The following is a 16,237-nucleotide window of genomic DNA, read 5'->3' as shown; positions in this document are numbered from 1 at the left end:
AACTCACCATTGTTATTCGACAGCAAATAATGATTCAACAAGCAAAATACAAGGGCTCGAATGTTCAATTTTTGTTCGGTCATATGTTTACTAGGTCTAAAGTGGTGTTTTACAAGCTTTGCCAAATTAACCTCATCACCTACAACAATCTCAGCATGTGTGTTAGCATCTAGTCCTAGGAAAGCCCCTATGGTTTTTTTACCCTCTTCAATGGTGCCAGGGGTGGCAGGAGTAGCATTAGTAGGATAACCAAGGATCGCGGCAAATTCATCTGGCAAAGGACATATTTCGTTGCCCCGAAAGACAAAAACATGATGATCGGAATCCCAAAAGTTTAGGGATGCATGCAGAAAGTTATAATCAATATTAATTTGTTGTAAGCCTAGGAGTGCCTCTAAGTGGTATTCTTTCAACAAAGCCTTTTCTGTAGGAGTAAGGGCTCGTAGCCAACGCCTAACAGCTCGTTGGAGTGAGAAGGGAGGAATCGACATGACAAAAGCAAGGAGAAATTAAAGCTAAGCAACTACAAGAGAGAAGAAAATTGAGAGTGATAGAAAATAGGGACATATCTAGCCCCTATATATAGCTGAAGACATCAAGTGACATCCTGATCCCATTCGGAAACGCGTAAAGAAATCCGAAAACCAAAAATCGCCAGGAGAGGACTTTCAGCGCCCACGGCTGGGCGCCGAAATAATTAACGCCCTCCCTTGGGCGCTGAAAATGCAGCCCAAGGCCCAGATTTCACAAAACGCGGAACAGGAAAGGACTTAAAACCGTGTCGCTAGACGCGAGGCCCTATTGCAATTAAGATCAAGCCCAAAAGCACCTTTAGCACCCAAATATCAAAAAATGAATGTTAAAACTTGGTCAAAACATAGACTCGTCTCAAGGAATATAGGTGTACACTTTTCAAAACAAATATGAGCAAAATAAATGTCAAGGTCATTCTTCGAAACACCAAAAAAAATGTTTGTTTGTCAAAGTCGTTGGTTTCTCAAAAATGAAAATGTTTGTTTGTCAAAAGATTAATCCGGGCCAAGCTAAACCGAATATTATTGGAAAATAAACTTTGTCGCCCGGAAACCGAAGTCGCATTCCACGACTTCGTCAAAATAGCATACCACTATAAAGGTCACTCGCACATACGAGCATGACCCCAGACATGATTAAAAGACGTTATAAGCTACGTACCTCTCTTGGCAAAAAATGATCGACGAGCCCAATTGCTTGGGGGCTCGCGAAAAAATATATACTCCAACAAAGAGTGTGCAAGGTTAAAATCATGTCCCCGGACTACGCTATACACAGTCCCGTGTTTGGATAATCTCAAAAAAAAACGGTATTTAAAAAAAAAAATATATATCGTTAACAGAAATATACACAGTATGGGCCCATTTATAGGACACACTTAATCAGGAAATATTGCGACCCACCAACAGGTTGCAAACACAAAATCCCTTCTATATAGGCAAAATGAAAAGAAAGTAAGAAATTCAAAATGGGCTCGCCCACCTTCAACGGGCGGGGTCTGCGTCGCTAGCCGCGCAGGTCCTCAGTTTTCGAAAAATAAAGTCTTCTAATTCAAAATAGGCTCGCCACCTTCAGCCGGCGGGGTCTACGTCACAAACCACGTAGGTCTTTATTTTCAAAAAGAACAAACAAATTTCAAAACAGATTCGTCCACTTCTATCGGACGGGGTGTCCACCCTTAGCGGACAGGTTCGCCATCTTCAGCCGGCGGGGTCTACGTCACAAACCGCGTAGGTCCTTATTTTCAAAACATCAAAACAGATTCGTCCACTTCTAACGGACGGGGCGTCCACCCTTAGCGGACAGGCTCGCCTACCTTCAGCGGGCGGGGTCTGCGTCACTAACCGCGCAGGTCCTTATTCGCTGCAGCGATAACTTTTTTCGGTTTTCCGTTTTTCCAAAAATTAAAGGATTGGTTTTCCGTTTTTCCAAAAAAGAACGATGTGCTGGATTTTCCTTCGTTTTACGTCCCATAAAAAAAAGAGGGTTTTCTCGTTTAGCTAACCCTGAAAATGAGAATCTTTAAAAACATTTTTACCTCGTGGTTGGGCTTGGCCAGGCCCAATTACACTTTATAGCTTTAATTTCGAAAACATTTGTAGCTACTCCCAATGACAAAGTGAGGGAGTTTCTACGCCTCTTTAGATAATTCCAATGACAAAGTGAGGGAGTTTCTATACTATCCGTTGACAAATCCCAATGACACGTGAGGGATATGTCGACACTTCCAGTGATGACCCTTAAGTCAAATGTTATCACTCGGGGGCTCGTGAGACCCTCGCAAAAGCAGGTCACCATGACTTGTGTGGCGCACTCCGTCTAATACTTTGACCATCGTCTTACTCCAAGACTCAGTCAAAGTGGGGGCTAACTGTAGACACCTACTTTTGTCCCCCATCCCCGAAAGGGAAGGTTCGATGATGAGAACATAAATCTCCACTTGACAACGCATCTCCTATAAAATAACGAATCTCAATTCCCCTTTTCATTTCACCCGAAACCTGCTATTTATATAAACCTGCTATTTATGGAAACCTGCTAAAAATAGTAACTGCCGTAATGGGTAGTTGTTAAAAGTGGCAAGTCATAAAAGATAGAAACCTGTCAGAATTAGGTGTTGCACTCCAACATAAATCCTAAATGAGATAGAAATTGCGAGAGAATCCTATTCCTAATACGATTCGAAAATAAGAGTTACGTATTAATTAAAATCCTTACGAGCCTAGAGTTCGTAACGGGCCCAGATGCATTCCATCATAAAATTAATACGCACTAAAAGACTCGATTAAAGTCTCATACACTCCGGATTCTAAGAATCCTAATCTGACAAAGAAACGGCCCAGACCCTATTTTCAACGCCTGGCTCTGGGCGCCCAAATCTTCGGCGCCCAGCCCTGGGCGCTGAAATTACCTGAGACGTGTTCTTTCCTAATTCCTCGTGGATTAGAGTTCTACAATTCTATCTTTCCACGAAATCTTTTCTATAAATAGGGCCCTAAGTTCGACGTGAAAAGAGGACAACACACAATTATTATTCTGAGTATTGACTCTAAACCCCTAAGCCTAAGCCTCACGCTGCAAAACTGATCACGCGTTCTGTCGCAATCGATCCAAACATCGAACAGAACGTATCCTGTCCTATAATTTGAGATTCGTTAAATAAAAGGAGAAATAGGAAAGTCAAAGTGGTTAGTTTTCTGAGAACCGTGACGCACCTCTCAAGGGTGCGTCGTAATGTGTCCCTCTTCCATGGTTTAATTGCTTTCCTCGCCTTTTATGAACTGTTAAACTAATTAAATCTGATTGTTTTATCACGCCTAATAAACATAATATGTTGGGAAATTGGATTATCATGCTAGGTCCATTAAAACAATCTAAATCAGATAATCGCGTTCGATCTAATATTATATGTTGCATATTGTTAAAAATCAACTCAGATTAGTTTAATAGTTAACGCATGTCCCTTCAATTATTTATGCTGAGCTAGTAAGGATATCCTGCCTCTAGAGTTATCGAAGAGCGAGTACTCCTCTCGGTAGTTACAGTCCCCCGAACCCTCAATCTCTACCTTGCGGGTGTATGTTGAGAGATCCCCACACCAGGGATCACAAGGGAACCTACGTCCGTCGTGGTCAAACATAATTGCACTCCCTTTATGTCACGATAACCGGGTTTTGTCAGTTTTTCTCATTGTCATTAAAAACTGAATGGCGACTCCTATATTAATAGTCAATTGGGTGTAAACTCACAGGAAATCCAATTACACTTGATTTGACAAAAAAGAAACGTCACACCCACGAGGGACAAGGTCACGCATTAGCCCCGTGCTTTTTCGACCCCCTCACAATGTCAAGATCAGAACCAGTATGTCCGAATAATGTCCAAGTCTGAACCATTATGCCCATATCAAAATTGGTATATACAGATCATGTCTAGATTAAAACCGATCTATCCAGATATGCAACAAGTCTTTTTAATATATGGAAAAGTTAAATAATGACTAATTAAAGTCAAAAAAAAATTAAAATTGTAACAATATTATATATTTGAATAAGATTTAATTATGAAAAATCAGATCATATTAGATCATAAAATATAAATTCAGATTAATTTCGTTAAATTAATTAACTTGGTTCTCATTTCGTTAACTTTTATGGTTTGGTAAATTTTAAAATATGGTAATTTTCTAAATTTCTTTAATATTTTAAAAAACAAATCTATAAAGTTAGAATAATAAAAAAAATTTAAAAGAAGTACATTTCCCCTTAAAACGGAACTATCCACAATACATTTTATGTATTTTTTTGTGGAAATTTCGGAAGATATTTATTAATGTTTATTTTTTGGTAAAATAGCTATTTTATTACCAAAAGGTAGGAGATATTTATTAATGTTGGTAATTCATTAATATAGATTTTTTTGAGGGTAGATTCATTAATTTAGATTCTTTTTTTTTGAGGGAGTTCATTAATTTAGATAATTTGTATAGTTTCTATTATCTTTTCTAAGCTTCGCTAATTTTTAGGGCATTAAGATTAAAAAAAATTATTTTCTAATTTCGCCTATTTGTTTTAATTTGATAATGATTTTTTAATATTGTAATATTAAAAAACGTATGAATCTTTCAAATTTTGGATACTAATTTTTTTGTTTGTTAATGTTTTTTTACGTGTTTTTACGTTTTTTTATTTACTTATTACTTTGTGTTTTAAAAATAAATAGATAATACGAATATAATTATTTAATTTAGGTGACCCTAAAATTAGTTTCGTATTTTGTACATAACTTAATTAACTTAGTTCTAATTTTGTTAGATTTTATGGTTAGTTAAAGATTACGTGGTTTAATTGGGATTTTGATTTAACTCGGGTACGATAGGGTAGAACGGGAAAGGGATTAAAGACCTATTCATGTAGTGCTTGTGAATCTTCCCCGTTTTTAGCTCTTTTATGCCCATTCCTTGATTTGTTGTTGTTTGACCCATTCCCTAATCTCGTTTACTTTTGATTTATTAGTTTAATTTAATTAGTTTTAGTCGAAGTGATTTTCCATAACCCCGTTCCGACCTGACTTATCGATTGATTAGCATAGATTAGTGTACCTTAGTCCTTGTGGATTTCGACCCTTGCTTGTCGCTTTACTTGTGTTTAGTTTAGGTAATTTGTTTGTTTAGGAGAGACTAGTAACGACCTAGTTTTTCCTTTGATCAGTCCTACCTGTCAAAAATGTACGAACTTGAAGCACATTCCCCCATCCTTGCTATACTCGCAATCATCACCATGACCATTCTCAGCTTGGGGTATCGACGTCATTGGAAAAGTCACTCCAACAGGCATCGGGGGCAACGAATTCATACTGGTGGCAATCGATTAAATCACTAAGTGGGTCGTGGCCAGATCATTCAAAGTATTGGGTTCCAAGCAAGTGGACCAGTTCATACAAGAAAACGTCATATGCAGATACGACGTTCCCCACGAGATCATTAGTGACCAGGGAACCCATTTCCAAGGCGAGTGTGAAGATCTATTCACCGAGTACAAAATTCAACATCATCGTTCTTCGCCTTACCGCCCGCAAACCAACGGAGCACTCGAGGAAGCCAACAAGAATGTCAAAACCATCATCATGAAGATGACAACAAATTAGAAAGACTGGCCTTAGAAACTATACTTTGCATTGTGGGGGTACCGAACTTCAGTTCGCACTTCAACTGGTGCAACTCCATTTTCATTGGTCTATGGAATGGAAGCGGTATAACCATCGAACTAGAACTACCTTCTCTAAGGATAGTCCTCGAAAGCAAAATCCTAGAAACTGCATGGGTACAATCAAGATACAACGAGCTAGTCATGCTCTATGAGCGACGGCTTCAAGCCGCTCACCATGAACAAGTCTATCAGCGCCGAGTGGCCAGACATTTTAACAAAAGGGTCAGGACCCGAAACATCAAGGAAGGCGAACTTGTCCTGAAAGCCCTTCGCAAGAGCGGCATGGACTCAAGGGGAAAATTCAGACCCAACTGAGTCGGGCCATGCATTTTCAAGAAAATCCTTTCCGAGGGAGCGGTCGAGTTAACAAATGTCGATGGGACTGAGTTCCGTTCTTTGATGAACCTGGATCAGCTCAAGAAGTTCTATGTCTAAATCCAAAATTCAAAGTTCAAATTCAAAAAGTTCTGTAAGTTAGAACTACGTTCGGCCTGATTCCTTAACGGGACACGTAGGCAACCTCATTCCGAGGCCCGACCATCTTAATACAAAAAAAAATCAAAGTTTCCACAATTAAGGGCATCCTGAAAATCAAATCAAAACTCAAAATTCAATTGTTGTTGTTGTCCTTATTCCAAATGTGGAAATCATATGTAAAGCATGTTCAAGCGGAATCTGACACAATTTTCAAATAACTTTATTGGGCTCTAAAGCCTCAATCAAAGCTAATTCGATTACAAGGTTGGAATCAAGTGAAGCAAAGTTCAAAGCCTTTTCATTTCCACTAAACACTTCCTAAACACATTTCAATACACACTCTGAAACATATTTCCTACAAATACAATTTCAAACACATCAAGCCTACGAAGATTTGGGGTTGGGCGACTATGCTCTTAAGTCTTGGAACCTTGAGTACTATCCCCTTACCCTTCCTGCAATCATTCATCAATCTTCCCCTTGCCCAAGAGGCGGGAGAAGGAACCAGCTAATCTTCCAAGACGGGAGGATGACGAACCTCCTTTGAACCCAGAACGGTCAAGCACCGAACGGGCCACACTCCCGTCACCTTCTTCATAATCAATTGATGCAGGGCGTCTAGCTCTAGAACCTCGGGCTCCCACGGACCCGGAGAGATAAATGTCCCTTTGGCTTGGACCTTTCATCCATACAATATATCCGGTAGACAGAGTAACGGGCTCAGGTGGGAATTGAATATTCAAGAAGGGTTGGCGACTAATTACCTTCTCCAAACTACCGGGCAATCAGCATTCAGTACAACAGGTTTCGGATGCTCCACAGCACATTCCGAGATTTCTTGCCTCAAGCCATATTGTCACATCACTCGAGCAGTAGAGTAGAAGACTAACATAGAAAGGCTAGGCACCCTCAAAGCTGTAGAGCCAGATGCATGTCTCATAACAGCAATTCCCACCATGGAATTACCCATCTGATACAAGATCCAATCTCTGAGAGTGCGCAGCGCCACTCAACTAGTAAAAGTCGTCCATACATCATAGGTCGCACGGTGAATCCCTTCCTATTATAGCTTGCCATGTTTTCTGGTGGTGCCACCAACATGAGTCTCTCCATAAGCCAGACCTTGGGGAAAATAAAAGAAAGCAATTCAAAATTCAATGTTCTAAATACAAATGCAAATTTTAATATACAAGAAACTCCATATCCTTACTTGGAGTAGCACCAGGCTTCCCGATCGCATGGAGGAGGGGTCCGACTTCAGCATATCAAGGCCCAACAGTGTCTCGCCAATCACGAGCGACATTGGGTCCCTACCACAAGCAAACTTCTCCACAATCTCTATTAGGGAGGCATCGTCATTGCCAAACCCCTGCTTCGAAAAACTCAAAGATACAAAAACTCAAAGCCCTCAAGCGGTAGACCTTGGGGATGCCAAGTCCAGCAAAATGGGTGATAAAGAGGGACAAATCAACCTCTCGGCCATATACAACAGCACTCAAGAGTGGGGGCCTAAGGCCCAGATACCTCTCAAAATTCAAAAAGAAGTGTTCCTCAACACTAGGCAGACAAGGCTCTATCATAAGGGGCCAACCCAATATGGCACTAAACTCTTCAGGGAGGGGACATACCTCGTTGTTACCAAAGCGGAAAACATGGTGAATCGGATCCCAAGCCTCCAAAGCAACATGGATGAAATGCATATCAAGTTTCACGAGCCGGAAGGAGACGAGCACCCCCAAGATGCATGCCATCTAACTCCCTTTTCTCCAGTTTGCCTAGCGAACCAAGCCAAGAGTTCAAGGCATTTTCAAAAGACACAGCCATTTGCTTTCTGTTTGAGAAGAAGTAGAGGGTGAAGAAGAGAAGAGAAGAATTAGTGCAAAGAAAGTGATCCGGAAAGCTCTCTATTTATACAAAAACCAGCAGTTACGGTGGTACTTCAAAATACCACCGGCGCTGGGCGCCAAAGCCTGCGCCAGGCGCAGGGCCTACAAGAAGGACTAACCCAACGTCCCACTTTATGACATCAAGTACGCACTCCTCATGGCATTGTACAACTAAATCAGCTCAAATTATTTATGCCGGATATTCCAAAAGCCGCAAGCCGCGCAATTTCAAGCAGTTCGAATCAGCACCCGGGTCAATTTCGGGTCAATTTGTTCAAAATTCAAGCATTCTAGTCCTAGATCGGCGTCCTAAGTCGAGTCAGCATGTGCATCAGCAAAAGTGGAATATACTTTGACTTGCGCTTTTTCTAACCAAAAAACCTCAGTCATAGTGGGGGCAAACGTTTTTCATTTTACGTGCATACATGTATCCACAAATTTCAAAAATGCACCCACAAAGCATACGAAATTCAATTTAAGCCTTTCAAAAACACACATAGCGAAATTCAAACCATACAAGTCCAAACCATACCAATTCAAACCATGCAAATACAAAATCCAAGATTCAAACAGTACAAATCCAGATACAAATACAACTACAAAAATCCATACAAAAATCCACATACAAAAGCCCAACCAAGGCAAAGCTAGAACTCGCTACCATGCAGGATCAGTCTGAGCCATCCTCGACCACAGTCTCGATCACGGGCTCCTTGTTCCTGTTCCGACTCATGTACCGCTCCAGCTCCCGGTCTAACTCTGTCCCGAGGGTAACCGACTACTGCTCTGAAATGCGGAGGGTACTGGAAAATCGTTGAGGTCCCTGCTGATAGGGAGGGAACTGATAAGACCGAGGTGCAGCAAGCTGACGATGCATCTCCATATCCTGAAACTGGCGCATCCTCTCAAGCTAAGAACTGCTTGCTCCTAAAGGACCGCCAAGAGGAGTCATGTAAGGCATCTGACCGCCTATATCCTCGAAAGAGTACGGATATCTGCCAGCCTGGGTAGAAGAGGAAGGAACCTCTCTCGAATCAACATCTAATCGCCTCCGACGGGCCTCAACACCAGAGTCGCGGCTCGAACCTGGACTCTGCCCGGTCGGCTCCATCGAAATACTGGCCCGAGGACCCCTATCCTCATATTCTATGTGGCCTCGACGACGCTCTTGTACAAAGTTCAAAATTCAAGCATCAGATATCCATATACAAGTTTCAAGAGTACAAACACCTCATAATCAGTAAACTCGCATCTCTGTCTCGGCCAGCAAGCTTCTTGGTCAGATTGATATAATGCTTTTTCATAGAATCAATTACGAGCATCTAACGACGCACTCTCATCCGAGGCGCCTGCATACGAAATTCAAAATCAATTCCAGATACAAAATTACAACTAATTTCAAAAAAATACAAAGACACTTACGGCTGCATAGTACTCCGGAAGGGCATTGGTCGACATTTGATCTGGAGGAGAGGCCATCGGAACGGTAACCTCCACCTGCTCCCCATCTGAGTCCACATAGCGGAGGACCCTGTCAGCATAGGGAACATCCTCCAGGTCGATCTCCTTGGCCTACAAGCACACATACAATGATACAGTTATACAAGATTCAATAATGCAAGAATACAAAATACAAGAATACAAGATTCTCCCATGAGAGACAAATGGAATCACCACCGACCTCCATAGCCTCCACATAGACTCGTGCGGCATCGACAGCTTTCAACAACATGGACTTCGGGGGATCCAAAGGGACAAACCTACCTCCTGCATTGTGCTGAGGAGTCACTCGCTCACCCAAATACCACATGGGGCGATAAACCCCCAGGAAAAGCACCCGTCATCCACACAAGTAGAAGGCTCGCATAGCCGAAGCAGGTGTGTGCGCAGCAGAAAAAGGGCGCCAAAGAACCTACAAGACAGGCAGCTCAGTCAACATACAAAATACAATTGGGATAAGATCCTACACAATACAAAAACACACCTCCCTGGGAGACAAAACCCGCAAAGCTCTGCGGAAGGTCGCCAAAGACACCTTCTCGCGCGCTGCTCTTTCCCAAAAGGCAGCAAACGGGAAAGCCGCAACCCTAGGGCGATCTGGCGCTAAGCCAGGAAAATGCTCAAACGCCCAGATCTTCAAAAGCAAACAAGGCATCAGTTAGTCTTATGCATACAAAATACAACATACAAGTATAAAATACAAAATACAAAATACAAGGAGTCCCAAAATACCTCCAGCACTCTTCACAAGGCGGCTATGCTCGTCGAACTCTCATGGGCAGTATGTGCAGCATTCTTCATCTCATACAAGAGGCGGCCATATGCTAAGCCACCCGAGATAAGGCCCGAAACAGCCTCAAGACGCCCAAGGACCCCAAAAATCCCACCAGCACTCGGGTATTCCTGCCAAGGGCGACTACTCGATCTATCAGGGCCAGAAGGAAGAGTCGAACCCTCTGCTCCGATGTCATGCCAGCCATGCGAAGCCCACTCAAAATCACCTCCCCGGGAGCGGAGGAATCACTATCTGTGATCAAATCAACAACAAGGCCAAGCCAATCCCTGACACCATCAGAATTCAATTTCAAGGCAGCGTCGAAAACCACCTCTCTCTCAGAAAACGGGAGGCCAACAATCATGGAGAACTCGAAATGAGTAATAGTAATCTTCCCCCAGCTCATGTGAAATGTGTTGGTGGTGTCCCACCACTGCTCCAGCAAGGCTTGTGTCCGGGCTTTGACGCCCACCTTTCCTCTAAAGCCTCTCGTCTCCTCCCATAAAGGAGCAAAGCCAGTCTGATCCCAAATCGTTCCGGTCTCCTCGATGCCAAGAATGGTTGGAGAGATAGTCCAAAGCTCCTCCAAAGACCAAAACGCTCGTATCCCGTCCCTATCAGTCTACAAAAAGGGTGGATCAATACAAAACCTGTACAAGTTCAAGTAGAAAATTCAAAGCAGAGTACAAGGCATACCAAACTAGCGCGTGGCCGCTGAGACAAATGAAACCCCGGGTGAAATGTAAGGTCCATGGGCTGCCAACCGTGTCCCTCAAAAACAGGTATTCCCCTCGGAACCATGCCTGCGGGCGGTGGATCTACCTCAGCAGCTTCATTGTCCGAAGCATCCTCCATGGCCGCTCGACTACTCGAGCATTCGAAAATTTTCCTCCGAGTGTGTCGGGGCATACTAAAGCATTCAAAATACGGAAGTCAACATCAAAATCTGGGGGCTATCTTATACTAGCCCGTACGAAATTCAAGAGTTTAAAAATTCCCCAGTGGCAATATAAGTTTAGCCAGGGACCCCTATTTCAAGGAATCTTTTGAGTTCTACACCAACGCCTAGGCTATCCATGCCGAAGCAGGTATTCAATTTCCACACCAACGCCTAGGTTATCCATGCCGAAGTAGGTATTCAAGTTCTACACCAACGCCTAGGCTATCCAAGTCTATTCTCCTACAAGACCCACCAAGGTCTCCGGTGAAATCACTATCTACAAGTGCTAAGTACAAAATTCAAAATACAAGAATTCAATTTCTATAAAGTTCCAACAGTTCAAGTTCAAATGGCTACCAAACAATTTCCTTCTTACAAGATACAAGAAGCCTACTACCATACAAGTACAACATCAAAAAATACGAGAATATTTCAAGAGCAAAAAATTATCCTAAGGTAATTTCATAAGCAAAACTTGAAATATTTACAAGGACAAAGGTAGAGCCAATGCCATAGCAAAGAAACCAAAGGGATAGAGCAATCGAACTTTGAGAAAATAAGAAGGAACAAGTGAATTTGCTCATGCAAGAGCACGGCGGGGGCCTTAAATAAGCAAGCCCTGCGCTGGGCGTTGGCCCTGGCGCCAAGCGCAGGCCCTGATCTATGTGCGGAGAATCTAGGCGCATCCATCCTTGCTGATTGCGCGTACTTTGCTGCTACGGTTTTCTGCACCAGGCATCAAACGTCAACAAATGTTGGTATACATCTATTTCTCCGGCATTGAAAGATAAATATCTCAAGCATACAAAGTCCGAAAAATACGCCGATTTAAGCGTTCAGCTCCCAGCGGACCCACGCTCCGGGAAAGTCAACAAAATTTTCAAAATTCTAAGAGTCAATAAAAAACTATTTCCTCGGTTGACATATTACCCAGCGGATCAAGCCTCGGACAGCACTTCGTACAAAAGCCCAGCAGATTAACACCAGGTATTCAAAATTCAAAATTCAAGATTCAAAAATCGAGGTTCAAGAGTCAAAATTCAAAATTTTCGATGCTAAGCTCCGTTCTAAGAGTCAAAAGCGAAAAAGCAATACAAACACAAAAAAAATTAGAGTCGTCAAAACCGCACGGAGGTGCCGGCGTACAAAGAATGGTCCTGATTGCAGAGCATCTTGACCGTTCTCCGTCCCTATTCGAAAACTTTGACTTTCGCTTTCCTAACCGAACGCCCAGTCAAAGTGGGGGCTTCTGTAGACACCTAATTCGTGTCTCCCCTAATGGGATGATGACGATAATATTATCCTTCCTAGGTGGTTGGTGAAACTCCGTGCGGAAGTCCTAATTGCTAAGGTATATTCCAAAATCCAAAATCCCAAGTCCAATTCCCGAGCCCGTACCCATTTCGGAACTCGGTACAAAATTCAATTTCCAAAAATTAATTTTAAAAACCAAACATAATCTCACCCAATGGACCTCTCTATTGGTTTTACAAGGCCCTTTCCAGTCAAAATGACATTAAGTAATCCAAAATCGGGCTCCGACCCACAAAACCGAGCATACCGGGCCCCATCCTGTAAAACCAACTCCAAACACGAAAAACGATTTCAAAAAAGGTGTGTTTTTAGACGCAAACCCAAGCCTTAAACTCCAAGAAAACACTACATGCCAAATTCGTAAAAATCGTACAAAGGTACAGCATTACAAAACAAACCAAGGACGGTGTCATCGTCCTTGTTTTGGCGGATTCTGGGACACGTCACCAGCGCCAGGCGTTGGACCTGCGCTGGGCGCTAGTGGGTCTTGGCGTTTAGCCTCCTCATTTCCACACCAAAGGAGAGGAGATTTTAAATACAACGTCGTAATCTCTAATTTTCCTCTCAAAATTAAATACAAAATTCAATTCAAATCTACAATTTCTATTACAATTCCTCAAATATCTAAGCAATTGGGAGCACTAATCAGAAAACTAACCTAATCCTAAATAGGTAATTCTAAATCCCTAATCAAATCATTATGATGTTTTCTACTCTTCTACATTTCTAAAATTCAATATACAATTCCAAGGATGTTGTCATTTGAGTTCATACTCATGACTAACTAGGAAACATGTCAAAAGTGCCATCTTTGGGGAGGTTTTCATTCTTGAACTTTCCTAAATGATTTTCTAAGCACATTTTCTATATCAACATACAAAATCTAAGCTTTATTTTTGAAAATGATTAGTAAAGTGTTGAGCTTTCACTCTTGAAAAGTCTCTCCTTTACAACAATCATCATACAATTTTGCAAAATACAATATTTTCAAAAAGTTCAAGGATGTTTGGAGATGTGTAAACCCTTTTCCGAATTAGAACACATGAAAAAATCCTTTATGTTCAAATACAAGTTCTATTTTCAATATTCAATGATGTTTAAGTGAGAGCAATTCCTCCTTAAATTAGAATCAACTTCAAGGTTATGGGGCATATTAAAGGTGGGGCCTTTTTAACATTAAAAGGTCTAATATTTAAGAACTAAGTCTCCTTATTTCAATATTCAATTTTAAATGTTCAATATTCAAGTTTAATATTCAAGTTCTATTTCAATAATCAAAATCAAGGATGCTTTATGATGAGCAACTTTCTAAAGTTGAAATTTTTAGAGAATTGAATCTGTGTCGGGTACACTTATTATTAAGTAGTTGTTTGGCGTTCGGATCTCAAGTAAATAATGCCATTTCAATATTGTCATTTCAATATCGCACGTTCAATACCGCACTTTCAATACCTCATTTCAATATCGTAATTTCAATAACGCACTTTCAATATTGCACCTTTATTCTATATGCTTGCTATTTCAATTCCGCACTCTTTACTCACCTTTTTTAAAAGGTGATGTGGTTTTGTATGCATTTAAATAATTCCTACTATCTTGTGATGATGCTTTACATGTTTATTTCTTTCATCACCCGACATGGTAAATACAACAACATACAAAGGTTACATCACGCTTAACAAAGATACTTTTTTGACAAACTGGTCTTAGGTTCCTTCAATTAACTTTAAAGAAAAGTGACCACATACAAATAGCAATTTCGATGTTCGAAAATGCATGATCCAACAGACTTAGCGTCATGATTAGGATTTGTTGAAAACAATCCTTGTCTTGTATTCGAATGTACTTTTAAAGCTTGTCAAATAAGCGGTTCGTTCTGTGCCCGAATCTCACCCATTCGGTTTCTAAGATTCAATGCCTTATCCACAAGAGTCAACTTTGGTCTTTCCAAACCGGACCCTTAAATATTTTTTGGTGGCGACTCCTTCGAAATTCAAAATCTCAAAACCCGTAGGGGAAAAAACACGTGCGGGAAAATTACAACCCCTACACTACCACATCCCCAACTTGTGGTCAGGTCTAATAAGGTATACATTTAAAAATGTTCATTAACCTATTTGTTCCTTTGATAAAATAGGGTTAACAGTTACACTTGTTATTTTAGTGTGTTAGGTTGTCATGTGGTCTTGGTCAATTGCCTCTCTGGTTAAAAGATTGACATAAACTCAAAAAGAGTGGGTTGAGGAAATGGGGTTCCGAGAACTTTTTGTGTTTGAATATTACACATATTGACCCTAAGTTTGCTCACTGGATCACATCAAGGTTTGACACGGAGAAGTTAGAACTCAAAATTAGGGACAATTACTCGGTAAAGGTAGACGAAAGAATGGATTGTTGGGTTCTAGGTCTTAGATCAGGTGGAGACCTGTATTACCCACATCAGGAAAATATGGATATGTTGGAAGGGCTAAAGAAGCAGTACGCGAAATACACGGCTCATGGTCGTATTTTAGAGTCAGAGTTGGTTCGAAATATTTTCCTACATACGACACACAAATATCAATTTCAAAACACTTCATGTTGTCCGCACTAGGCATAGTTTTATGTCCGACGCCTAAATCCGGACATATAAGTACATTCCATGTACGTGTCTTAGACAAGGCTGAACGTGCACGAGAATATAGTTGGGGGGCGTATGTGTTGAAATGGCTGGTGAAGTATCGTAATCACTACTTCCGCAAATCAAATGAGGCATATGGTGGATGCACCCTGTTATTGGTTGTAAGCTACCATTTTATTTTTCATTGGATTATATTACAATACCTTGTATATTGTATTAACTATTGTGCTAACATACAATTTAAATTTTCATCCAGCTTATTTACGTGGGTTGTTTAGCCTATTCAAGATCTAATCACCTAATGCACAACGCATCAGGACTTTGCCTCTGGGACCAGGAGAAGTTTGATTGGGCTTTGTAATCAAACTTAGGCCCTAATGGTGGATATGGATTTTCTGCCGTGGTTGAAAATGCATATTCTTTACACAAGTAAACAACAATTACTTATGTGATCACATATATCATTACTTAATTTGTTATTTTTTTTTTTAAAAATGTGTACTGCATTCTGTTTTTTTACCCCTCGATGTAACAAAAATCTTTGTTCTTCTCATATATTTTAGACATGTTCTATATGTTTTTAGCATGAAACCTACAAGTCGTTGTCCTTTGGCCACGAGAATGATTCTTGCAAGAAACCATACCACACAAAATTCTCAATATGTTAACGAATATGCTAGATACTAATATTCTACATCACGAGAGGGATTTTTTGGGTTGCATGCACTGCACTTAAAGTTATGTTTACCATAACGTTGCAACTCACCTTCATTTCTTAGAATTTTATAATTGGGATGTATATTATCATTATGTTCCATTTGGCTAATGTTATAGGCGTAGTCTGAAATAATATAAAGTTAGTATGCAGTTTGAACAAACTAAACTAATAACGAATAGTACGTAATGAAAGTGACGGTTGTAGTTTTTTTTTTGGATATGGCATTTATTAATGTGATCGCTCTATATATACCCCTCACCACCCTC

This window comes from Spinacia oleracea, chromosome 4 (assembly GCF_020520425.1).
Source record: "Spinacia oleracea cultivar Varoflay chromosome 4, BTI_SOV_V1, whole genome shotgun sequence".
Lineage (NCBI taxonomy): Eukaryota > Viridiplantae > Streptophyta > Magnoliopsida > Caryophyllales > Amaranthaceae > Spinacia > Spinacia oleracea.
Note: the sequence above shows the minus strand (reverse complement) of the source record.